Raw genomic sequence first — 12,914 nt, 5'->3', positions numbered from 1 at the left:
ATGATTACTTCTTCCATCTACAGACCGCTGTTTGTAATACCAAGACGTCAGTGTCACAGTTGATTTATACCGAAATATGTGCATACGTATTTTTACACATAAATTCAATCCCACTAAACCGGTACCGAAATAGCTTCTCTTTTTAAGACTGTTACATGCACAAAACATAAATAATTCAAGAAATAAAACCTCCTTACCTTCATTCTAACCTATACCTATGTTAAAACAATTTTCTGTTCTCTTGCGTTATGCTAATAAATCAATGCAGCTTTAGTATACAAAAGGAAGACATCAAGTTTTACGATATCTCATTCATATGTGCGTGTGTATGTGCGTTTATATATGATTTGTGTCACACATTATATGCATGACAGTTTGTACGGAATAGGTTAGAACAAATCCATAATCGATTTTAGTAATATACTTACTGACTCAATTAACACTAAATTCAACTAACAGAATCAACTCTGTCGCGTAACTATTACATTTTTAACAACATTTGATTTTATTTGCGTTAACTTCGTAAAAGCACACTTTGACACTTCTGACAGTCACTCCCCTCGCCTGCCATCAACGCCGGCAGCCATATTGAATGATGTCAGACATTGTGTGAATCTGTGCGAGTATGATTACGCAGTCCACAATGGTAATTGCACGTGGATCCGGTTGAGGTATTGGAGGCAGGAATAATATTTGTCCAGTCACATATCATCTAGTAGTTTAATATTTTGTTTGAAGAGCAGTTAAAAACCTGTTGATGTTGTGAACTACATTCTATCACGGCAGGGTTCCGTACAGACTGTGTGAAGAGATTCTCATGGATGATGGCTGCTAGTGCGGGTGTTGTGTTCCAGTATGTGTAGAATTTCGGTGTATTTCTGAAAAAACTGAATGAGGGACATCTGAGGTGAGTACGAAAATCAATTACCATTTGTTCAAGCACGCTTTAGTGTAGCTTTTTGAGGAAATCAATATATATATGTTTTGAACAAGCGAAGGTAAAAGGATATGTCATTCGTAGGCGTACCGTACGTTCAGCTGTTGGCGAGTGAAACGTCAACAAAATAACGTGCACGCAGAGATCTATTGACGTTTAATACGTTGGGTTAAAAGTTATGTTGCTCGCTACAACAAAAGACCTTCACATGTAGTGTGTAAGAGTGTGTCGAAAGATAATGCATTGACTTGGGGAAGGGGGTGAGAATTTTAGAAATGTGCGCAGTGTGCATAGTTTCATCATATGTGTCTGCTAGGTATCGTGTTGAAGATCTCTAATATTGTTAAAGGTGATTTTTTTCCAGGGGTTATAAGAGAACTCTGTCGTTGCGGTTTATTCAGCGAACAAAGATGGTTTACTCTGTTTTAACAGATGTTTTGTTTACATTTTAGTATTCTGCTGTAAATCGTAGCAGACCATTAATACCGTTTCTGAGTAAACTATTTGACTGCACTTTACTGGGACAAAAAAACAAACAAAAAACAAACAAAGTAGGGATTATTAAAATATTCAGTCGAATTGGAACATCATTATGGCTTGGCTTTTATTTAATAGGGTTACATCGATGCCTGTTTCTTTATTTTAACCAGCTGTAGTGGAGAAATGGCATACATACGTTCTTCATTTTAGATTGTAGTAGTGGGGTTAAATACAAGGACCACTTGTCGATATTGTATTGTGTTATTGTGTCTGTCCGTCGATCCACGTTTCAGCTTGAAAACCGCAGGATGGATTTTAATTAAATTTGGTATAGAGGACCTTCTAATTTTTTGAAGGATATTTTAAGTTTTATAAGTTCTACACCGTAGAAGCAGGCCTATACTTTCTTGTGCAATAGCATAGCATAACATAGGCGTGTATTATAAATGAGTCTGAAATTAAAGTTGTTTGATCGAGATTGTAAACCTTTCGATTTGTGAATGCTTTCTTTGATATTAACAGATGAAGATAGCACTTAACATATATTACACACGTATTGAGTAATTTCCAGTATAGAAATATAGCATTAAGGACCCGTGTTTACAGTGCAACTCTCTCAACAGCCATGTTCTGACAAATGAAACAGAATAGCAGGAAGGCAAAAAATAATTAACATTTGAAACGCGTAGTCTTGTTTTTTTTTGGTGATATAGTGCGCCTGATAGCGGGAACTGCATAAATTGGATTGTGCTCAGTTTTTTTTATTTATAATACGTTACCGTCTGTATGAAAGCTGCTCGGAACACCCACGGACATGCAGAATACCAATACAAAGAACGCACGTAGAAATTCTGTGCTGTTAGAGGTACAGATTACATAGTTCCTGTCTTGTTTCGTAACTAGTGTTTTATACTGTATTGCTGCTAATCTCCGTAGTATGCTACAAGGATTGATAAAGCCTACACATGTTTCTATTTATAAGCATATGCAAAATATACTAAAAAAAGTTTTCTCTCTGCAATCATGCTACGAAAGTGATTTTGTGGAGTAAAAATCCGTTCAGATTCTGATTGCACGTAACTACCATTGAAGTACTAAGGCCACTTGATAGGTTATTATTGCTGGATTTTATATCACACTTTCATATCGATGTCTGGTCTTAAATGTAACCAGTGAATTGGTGTAATGAAGGGGGAGGTATGGGAGGAAGAGTTTGCAGTTTTTCTGCCATCTTCTGGTGGGTGTAAGGAAACTCGCGAAGAAACTTTTGCGTGGATTCAGTTGGTTTACACGGAGCGTCACCTGTTCGGATTTACGTGTTGCAAAAATGCGTTTATGCACGATGAATCGGGACGTATTTTTCGCATATAGTTGTATTATGTAGACGTCTTTCAGTGTCTTTTATGGAAGAATTGCAGTACAAAAATGGCGTAAGTACAAGGATGACATGCAGTCTGTTCTTTCTATTCGGTTAATAAATCACTTGATGATTCGTGAAGCCGTTCTTGTGATGCACAAAATAGATCGCCAGAGAATTTTGAGGAAACAACTATTTTTGCTTTATTAATTTTTTATCATTTCGACACGGTGTGACTACGGTGAATTACTAACTGCCATAAAAACTTGTTATGTACCGTTTGGCGAGGTAAACGTATTAAGAGGGCGCAAGATGCCTCCGTTTCGGCTCGGCTCGCCCTTAGGGACGGTTCTGACGTTTTAGAGCATTCGGTTGAAGAGACGGTTTGAAAACCTGCCGTGCTGCATTTTAACCGCCGGTCGGTGGCTGCTTGTGGAAGGAGGCGGTGAAAGTAACTTTTGTTACAAGATACAAACTGCTTAAGATCGAGCCGGTTGGAACAGAGGTAACGCGTATTCAGGATGTACACTTTTCGAATTTCTGCCGCGAACCTGAATTCTGGCTGCTGTTTCGCGTGATTTTACTAATTCTATCTAGTAAAGTCTTGAACTACTTCCTTACAATAGGCCGCAATATCTTCTCAACACATCCTTGCTAATGTTATGTAGTGTCGAGTGAGATGTTGATGTTGAATGTGTAGAGGAGGGAAGGAACTGTCGTGGCTTATTTTAAATGACTGTCCGGCTTTTGCCAGGGGAGAAGGAAAGTACGAAGATGCCTTCTGAATGCGAATCACCCACCCATCTGCTGAGCCAGTCCATGCCGGTTTCATCACAGGGGAACCCAGTTGACATTTAGTGGTGATAATAGGTCAAACTGTTTCTGCTAGCGCCGAGAGGATATTGTTCTATATAGTGAATAGGTAGAATTAAGAAGGAGGCGGTTTTGTGTAAAAGCACTATGCCGGCTTTCGCATAATGAAACTGGGTGAAAGTTCGGGAGACATTAATTATTATAACTGGTAACCCGGTGATGATTTGAACTAGTTACCCTCGAATTCAGGCCCAGAGATTTCTCGCTACACCAGCTTGCTCAGTATGGCGATGAACTTAAACTTTATTCATACCTGGAACAGAGTCGATCTTGAGAAGTTGAGGATTTGCCTAGGCTGAGCAATTCCATCATTTAATGGAATCCGAAGGTTTATTACTTTGTTCTCAAGAGCTCGACGCCATCAGTTCCAGTGCTGAGCCACATAAATTCAATCCGCGCCCTTTCACTCTATTTAAAATAATGGCCATATTAATATTATCCTCTCCGCTACGCATTCCTTGGTCCGTTGTCTTCCTTGATTTGATCATCATAATAATACCTGCTGGAGTACAAAGGCAATTTATTTATCTAGCCGAACAAATTAAGACACGCAACACATTTTTTTAATTATTTAAAACGGTGAACACTAGCCAATTTAATATGTGTAGGATCGATGCAAACTACGGTTCGTAGCTGTAGGAAAAATACTTTTGTAGCAAGTCGACATTGTACTAAGGTTGTGTAATGATTATTAAGAAGCTCAAAGTCACTGGTTGGCTTAGCGCAACGTCATAATAGATTCAATGCAACGTAAATTTGTCGCGGTCGCATTGCACACAGCTCGTCCACAAATTCTGTCAAACAAATCCTTATTTTTGACTTTAGCTTCAAATATGAGAAGGAGAGAAAATCCTATTTGCCTCGTAGCAGAATCATTCGATTCAGTCACACGTTGTATGAAAGAATGTTTGTTAGTGTTTTCGACGTATTATTTATTATTATTTGCAGATTTCGTTAAAGTTTAGAAAGTTATGTTTATAAATTAACATGTTTAAAACAAATTCAGGCAGTACTGACAAGATGGTTAAATAAATATATTTTTGACCTTAAAATGTGTTTAGAATTTCCATTAAAATATTTATGAAATACACGCATGTCATGTGCCGTGACTTGGCGTACAGATAAACAGACAATTTTAACTGACCTCGGCCTCTTACATGTAGAATTTACCTTGACGCTTTATATGGCCGAGGCACTTATGTATACTGCCTTTTTTAATAGAATGTTTAATTGCTTTGTTTTTTTTATAATAAACAGCAGAACTAATCCATTAATTTATTGAAACTCATATTTGTAACAGTGTTCAGACCTGATGTTGCGCAGTGCAGTCTCGTAACAGTTTACCGACGTTATTGTTGCCTTCATCATGGTTCATGTTGTCGTCAGTAACAACAACTTCTTAAGAAAATCAAGGACATCCTGGTATCTCAAGAACTGTAAAAAAAAGAAAGAGAAATGGCTTAGTTTTAATTGTCCAGTTGCAATATTTATTGCCATATTCTGAACTGCACCCGTAAATCAGGCAGACGTTCGTTTATCCCCAAGTGCAGTACATACAAATTACTTTTAATGGCGTCACAAAATTTATAGTTCGGTGACCTTCAGCGTCTTCAGTTGAACCTCAGTTTCGTTTCTTTAGTTGCAGTTACTCTAGCCCGGCATGCAGAGAGAACATTTATGAAAATCTGCAGTGCGTAAAATGTGTTTTGGTGTCTCTGAACGCAAGTTTGAGAATTCACGGAACTTTTTTTTTTACAGGGCGTGTGGAATGTATACACATAATGAAAAATGGGAATAATTGTCTGACCGTCTGTCTTCCGGAATTATTTGTCTCCGAAAGTACTGAACGGATTTCGACAATGTCTGATATTGGAGTTCCGCACTGAAAATTGTCAAATACATTTTTGTTTTGTCTTGTTTTGGTCTGTTATAACCCCTACGCCACAGAATTAATTAAAACTAACACTGTGGTAACTGAACTCGAAGATTTAACTTAACACAAAAGGCTGCTATTAATCATGATCTTGAACAAGTCTCACAAGACATGTCCCTAAAATCTGCCTAAATGTTATCCTTTCTGTCTCTTAAATGGATGTTTTCGAAGACGTTTGCCATTAAAATTCTGCGCTTATCGCTATGCATTACTTGTCTCGCCCATCGTATTTGTATTTCAGCCTCATCGTAGTATACAAGTTTTTGAGATCTTGACAGTGCTAGATGACTTTTATAAATCACGAATTTCCTCGTTAAGTAAATTCTAAATCTCTCACTTGCTTCATGTTTCTTGAGTCAAAATATATTTCTCCTTTGCTTGAAATATAAACATAAGTTACCAGTTTTACCAAAAAAACGGCTTGTTGCACAAAGTATTGCGGGCATGGTATAACATGTAACTTATAATAAGTACATCTTTAATATAACACATGTATCAGTACGTCTGATTAGTTGCTATAAAAATTATATAACGTTCATTGTACCTATATTGGTCCATCAATGTCTTTACGAATCCCGCGATTTCTGGAGAAGTGTAGGGAAAAATTACATATATATATGTTCCCATTTCGAGAAACGAATAAAATGTCCAAAGGTATACACTTTTTTACTCAAGCCTCATGATTTTATGAATTTAATATTTTAATTTCTGCGCCGTTATAGATGATATATTTTGGTACTAAAAGGTATAGCTTATAAAAAAAATGTATTGCTTTTTGTACTTGTGAAATTAATACTGAAATATTTTTTTTGTGAATCTGTGTCTTTTCAACGCCTATAATAGCTTTTAGTAAATCTATCCTCTATGTTTTCTTTTATCAGCATAATTAATTTCGCCTTGAAAGAATGTGTTGCTAAAAACTTTTATGAATATAAAAGCATTCTGTATACCGCAAAATATAAATTTTCTTATTTAACTACACTTCGAATTTTACCATTACTAATGACACCAGTGAAGGTAATGAACTGCTGGCGGACAGTTGTGTACGTACACAAGGCTTTGATTTCTTCTCTTTCCCTGTATACAGTACAGGAGATTCTTATCCAAGGGTCATTCAAGATGTTTTTCTCTTTTACGTGAGTAATGGGGCAGAAGTTTTTGCTGTTATTTCACCCACAAGACAAAGTAACATGAATTAATATGTTGTAAAGAAAGTGTTAACGTGTTTTGTCAGACGTATTACTCCACAGTACAGTTTCCTTCAAAAGTCGATAGTTACTCAACCAATCCAAAAATTATGCGTTGTTATGGAACTCAAAGAATTGTCTCCGTCATTAAAAGAGCCCGCCATTTGCTGCATCTGGAGTTAGTTCACATTTTGACTCAGAGTTTGTATGCGATTTATTTTAGTATTGTCATTCCACTATACCTTAAATGCCAAATGTTCTTTGTAACATGAAATGTTTCAGTCACAAATTCTGTACGTATTTCGTGCTTTGTCTGTGCGTGTTTCATGTCCTGGTTTGCCATTAATCTTCCTTAGCATTCTCAGTCTCTTGTTCTCGATCACACTTTATATCCACTTACGTTTTTTACGTACGTATAAAATAGGCTTGTAGAAATGACTTTGTGGCTCGCCAAAACAGTAATTAAAGTTTCCAGTTGGATAGTCTACGAGTTGGTGCAAAGTGTACAAAGAATAAAATGAATCAAGTTTTAAACTTGAATTCCGATTGGAAAACTTTAATAAAAAAGAACAGAAGTTGTTCCGAGTGTGGAAACTATTAAAAAATAATACTTGGAAGACATTGCTATTTTCAGAGCAGGAGATATTATAAATCAGTAAGTTTATCACAGAAAAAATAAGGTAAGAGGACAAAGGTGGGCAGTTGTGGCTGCAATTATGCAACAGTGTTAAAATCAACCTTAAAAAATTGGCTATTAAACATTAGGTCCGGCTTCATCTCCCTCAAGATACACCGAACGCTGAACGAGTGGTTAGCAGTCCTTCGTATTTAGGAGGTCCCAGGTTCAGATCTCGGTCCGGAGTATTTTCATGGTTTTCCTAAATACTTCCATAAAAATGCCTGAATAATACCTTGAATCTGGCCACGATTAATTCATTTATCATCCTATTATCCGACACTATATAATCTGAGGTTAAGTAAACCACAGAGAAAAATCCTCAAGATGTGTTCTTCAGAAAGCTTCTGTGGTTATGAGGATTAGTTTTCGAGGTCCATATGAATGTGGCCGAATAACTGTGCAGTAGGTACCGGTTATAGCTGTGCCCGTCGATGTTACATACAAGGTTAGTGCAACTGAGGTGTAGAAACTGAAGTTCTGTGCAATGAATCGGCTAAAAAGAGTTTTATCTGTGACATCAAACTAGTTGCGGAAGAACTGGAACCCAAATAAAATAGCCTGAAGTGGACTATGTGCTGTGGCTTGTTAAATGGTTTGACGTCAGTGGCGTCTTGCATTGCAGATGTGCGTAAATATTTATTTTTATAGTTGAACGACCCACACGTCTACCATACTACACAAAGAATTGCAGGCAACTGTTCATTGCATATAAACTCATTTCCTAGGGGCCCATTTAATAATATCAGTTATTTCGGGCTAATGTGGTGACTACCTGAAACAGGCCACGGCCACTTTGCAATTCGTATTTCATAATTAGTCTGTCATTTCGTTGAACCAAATAGCAGTAACGTTGAAGACTTATAATAGAGGAGTTCCTGGTTCGAATCTTACCTTTAATTGTTTTTCGTGACTTTTCTTAGTCTTTCCTGACGACAGTTCCTTGAAACACTCAACAGTGGCCTCTTTGTAAATCCTTATCCACTGACCTTAACGTCGTCTCATTCCATACAATACAATTAAAATCTAAAAGTCGATAGTGTAATTTCCTCCAGGGGACCGAATAACTGCAGTGGCTCGAAGGAAGCATCTCCGTCTCTGGAAACAGGCTTACCACACCAAAGTGAAATTAGAGATGATTTATGTTGCTGAGCTATGCTGCTAAGGCTTTCCTCCTGTATTGAGCATATCGATAAGTCGGTGGCTGGTCGATATACCAGTATCGACAGGCAACAGTCGAATTCGTTTTCTTTAATAGACCACGATGACCTTTTTCCAAATCCGCATCTACTCACCATTTGTAGTGCCTTTCCATCTCATTCGATGCCATATAATTCCTTCACTCGAAACGACGTAAGATTCAGTTACTGACAGTAATATTTTCTTCAGTCTGTCATAGTGGTCTTGCGATCTAAAGATGCCTGAAAACAGGGGTTGTTGGGATTTGAATTCTGCTCCAAGTTCTTGTGTGTTGTGTTGCCAGAGACGTTGCCCCATATAAGAATTCTATCTCTTAGAATTAATTATGAATCGTAACAAGCCATAAGTACCATCCGTGAAAGATGCAGACATCTATTTCATAACATGTAATATGTCAGCTGCTGTGTTTTTGAAAACATGGTTCACCACACGAAGGTGAAACTGCAGAGGATAATATCATTTATCTTACCCTTTTTACCTCTAGTTGAGCGTATTAGCAGATCGTTGATTGGTCGCTTGGTCGGTCAATTAACGGAGTGAAACATTGACTTAAGGAACTAACTAGCTGCAAAAGGCGAGATTCGACCCCAGAGTTCTCGAAGTTGTTCCACTTTAACGAACTGTTTTGACGAGATAGTTCAAGGTGTTCAGTAATTGCCTTGACTTCTCCTTGATGTGTACTGAACTCCGTGTGCGTAATTATTGACCCAACCTTCTCGTCTAAGCCAGGGAAATTACATAGCTCAACCAAAGTCAGTGAATCCAGCTACTGGCTACTGGTCTTTACTTTAATTATTTAAAGCTTTTGTGACTAGCTTTTAATGTTGTTTAAACTTCGTTGCTTACATAGCCTATGGTTGGAGTGTAAACGATGTTAAACCAAACGAACTGAGCAGTAGCTTCACCTCTCACCCCTCACTTCATTCGTGGTCTAACAAATAACAGGACTGATGTTTTTGTGCAGAAACCGGCGACGTCAGTTGATGCACAATTCAGCCGTCTTGTTACAAACAATCGTTGGGATTCAGTTTTCTTCGTTGCACTTACTATATTGTCGTCGTGTTTTATTCGTCTAAGTCATTGGGAGAAAAATTTGCTCAGACCGATCAGAACGACTGTTTGAGGAAGCCCACCTACTAGAAATAATAATAGCAGGTAATGAGACTTTGATCTTATAGTACGATCCAGAAACGAAGGCAGTGAGTGGTCTTCTGTGGAAATGTCCAGTATCCGAGCCCAAAAAATTGGCGAATGACAAAATCAAGGCTAAGAACCACGCCAGTGTGCATTTTTGGTACAAAAAAATAACTATTATAAGATTTCTGTCTTTTGGGTTGTTTCGCTGTGTAGTCTGGTCGATGTTTACCAACGCCCTGATGACGGAGGCAGTATGACCTCTGAAACGTTGGCAAACATCGACCAGACTACACAGCGCAACAACCCAGAAGACAGAAATCTTCATCGCCCTGATGACGGAGGCAGTATGACCTCTGAAACGTTGGCAACCATCGACCAGACTACACAGCGCAAGAACCCAGAAGACAGAAATCTTCATCGCCCTGATGACGGAGGCAGTATGACCTCTGAAACGTTAGCAAACATCGACCAGACTACACAACGCAAGAACCCAGAAGACAGAAATTTTCATCGCCCTGATGACGGAGGCAGTATGACCTCTGAAACGTTGGTTAACATCGACCAGACTACACAGCGCAACAACCCAGAAGACAGAAATCTTCATACTCACCGCTGTGAAAACCTGAAATCTTACAACTATTATAAAGATTGCTGTCTTCTGGGTTGTTGCGCCGTTTAGTCTAGTAGAAGTATACCGACGTTTCAGAGGTCCTAGCTGCCTCCATCATCAGGGCCAGAAGACAGCAATCTTCAGACTCACCGCCGTAAAAACCTCAAATCCTACAACTGTTATATAAACATTTCACCGGAACAGCGAAGCAAACAGTCCACCTTTAAGCATTAGAACGTTTGCAGTAACCCATTAGTCGAAGAAGGCCAAGTCTGTGGCCGGGGAAGTCGATTTTGCTTCATGACAGCTCACCTTTCCACACGGCACTTCTGGTAGTGCAGTTTTTAGCAGAAAAATATGTTGGTTCTTTGCGACTTTTTCATGTCTCAGAATCTAACATTTTCCATCAGTCTCGCTTTAAAATAACTCGAAGACAATTAGAACCAAGTAATGACAGTGTCGAAGGGGCTAAAAAAATAATTATTTTCAGAAAAATTTCTGAAGTTGGTACAGACGTTGAAATATTAAAATATATAATAAAATTCAGGTCAATACACAAAACTTTATTTGGATGTTAAAATTTAAATGTTAAAATTTTAAATTTGCGCCATTCATCACTATAAGGATGTTACATTAGAGCGCTTTCATTCATTTCACAACATGTTTCGATGTAATACATCATCTTCAGGTGTTGTTTTTTAAAACTATTTTATATTATAATGCATGCCTTTCAATATATTCATTATTGTAACATGTGTTCCGCTGATCCTCCCGTTTTACGCATCTTATGTTTGTTTTGATTATTCATAAGTCGTGTTGTCTGGTGTATCACGTCTGCTCGGGTTGACTGTCTGTTCATGGACTCAAGGAGTCAACAAACATAAGATGCGTAAAACGGGAGGATCAGCGGAACACATGTTACAATAATGAATATATTGAAAGGCATGCATTATAATATAAAATAGTTTTAAAAAACAACACCTGAAGATGATGTATTACATCGAAACATGTTGTGAAATGAATGAAAGCGCTCTAATGTAACATCCTTATAGTGATGAATGGCACAAATTTAAAATTTTAAAATTTTAACATATAAATTTTAAATTTTAACATCCAAATAAAGTTTTGTGTATTGACCTGAATTTTATTATATATTTTAATCAAAAACACAAACATGACGCATGTAAACCTTAAACGTTGAAATATGTGTATGTTGGTGAACACATTCAGTAATGTTTTGTGACTAGGACATGTACGGATTCAGACCGGTTATGAGACCTCGTACGGCGACGTAGAATATGCCCTTGACCATGCGTATTTATTGCTTTGAGCTACGTTTGTATTGGAGAGCATGGCGAATTTATTAAGTGCGGTATGTGCTACAAGGTCAGGGCTTATCGTTTCGTAACAAAATTTGGACAGCAGTCAAATTTTAGACACTATGCTCTCTTTAGACAATTTTTTTCTCTTTAAAACGTTGTTTGTGAGGACGAATATTTTGTTGCATTAAAGATGAAAAGTTAAAGTTTATATATATATTACCTAAATTCTAAACAGAGCTGGTTATACCAGCCGTAAAGTTGTAGACTTGTGCACATAATTACGTTACGACCTGTTCTTCTAAATTCTTTCGTACTCACAATTCGTCACAACTTTTCCATGTTATTCCACTTCAGACACACACAGTGAAATCAAAAAATTCCCGGACTCGATTTAGGCAGCTCCAGTTTTTCGCTTCCCACCGTCCTAAACGCCGAAGGCCTACGAGATAAGAAGTTGGGACGAATATGTGCGTTCCACGTCCGTTATAAGACAAATGTAAGGGGATCGGAGGGCTGGAAGGAAGAATACGCTGCCCATAATAATCGTACAAACATTATTTAAGCTATTCTGACAACGAAATACGTTCTGAAGTAAAAAATGCACGTTTTATGACCCAGACACATGTGAAGGTCAAAATGGGTACTGAACTAAAGTATGATTGTTAAAAACAGTTCTTGGACTGTACCAATGACCACAAGAAACTTCGTAAGAAAATACTGAAGTGAAATGTGTGGAAGGCTATTCCTCAGGAATCTGTTTCAAGCGGAACAACGATTTTCTTGTAAGACATAGCACTTCTTTTAGCACACTGATGTAAATATCTCAAGGTTGGAAGCTCGTTATAAAAGCTGCCTATGCTTTGTTTATGCTTTACTTCAGGGTGGTCCAACTTGTTTCTTCCCTCCGGCCAGAAATACTTTTTCCGTTGGACCCAAGGGCCAATAAAACCCTCTTGGCATTACGTTTTGAAAACTAATGACCATTATATCGTTATCTTTAAGTATAAGTATTCAGAAATTAAAAGTTGCCATAGTTTATGAAGATTACTGTCTTCTGGATTGTTGCGCCGTGTAGTCTGGTAGAAGTTTACCGACATTTCATCATCAGGGCGATGAGTGGACGTTTAAAAAGTTTGAAAAACTAGCTTATATAGGCCTATCCCCTTTCTTCTTAATATAAATCAGCGCCCGGTGTAATTGAA

General features: G+C 37.7%; 1 protein-coding gene across 3 annotated transcripts in view; it reads left to right on the top strand.

Moving 5' to 3' along the window:
* The first annotated feature begins 600 nt into the window (after positions 1-600).
* LOC110830769 (uncharacterized) overlaps positions 601-12,914 on the top strand; it is a 1,002,197-nt gene continuing 989,883 nt past the window's right edge. For 2 of the 3 annotated variants that reach the window (XM_087348625.1, XM_087348627.1), the window contains exon 1: positions 619-907. The gene's annotated coding sequence lies outside the window, so the exon portion shown is untranslated. Of the gene's footprint in view, positions 908-12,914 lie in introns of all 3 variants that reach the window. The other variant, XM_087348624.1, reaches the window with a different exon arrangement.

This window comes from Zootermopsis nevadensis, unplaced genomic scaffold, assembly GCF_977971745.1.
Source record: "Zootermopsis nevadensis isolate Lab colony 2312 unplaced genomic scaffold, Znev_1.0 Znev_ptg000013l, whole genome shotgun sequence".
Classification (NCBI taxonomy): domain Eukaryota; kingdom Metazoa; phylum Arthropoda; class Insecta; order Blattodea; family Termopsidae; genus Zootermopsis; species Zootermopsis nevadensis.
The sequence above is the reverse complement of the archived record's forward strand: the minus strand, read 5'-3'. Positions and strand labels throughout refer to the sequence as shown.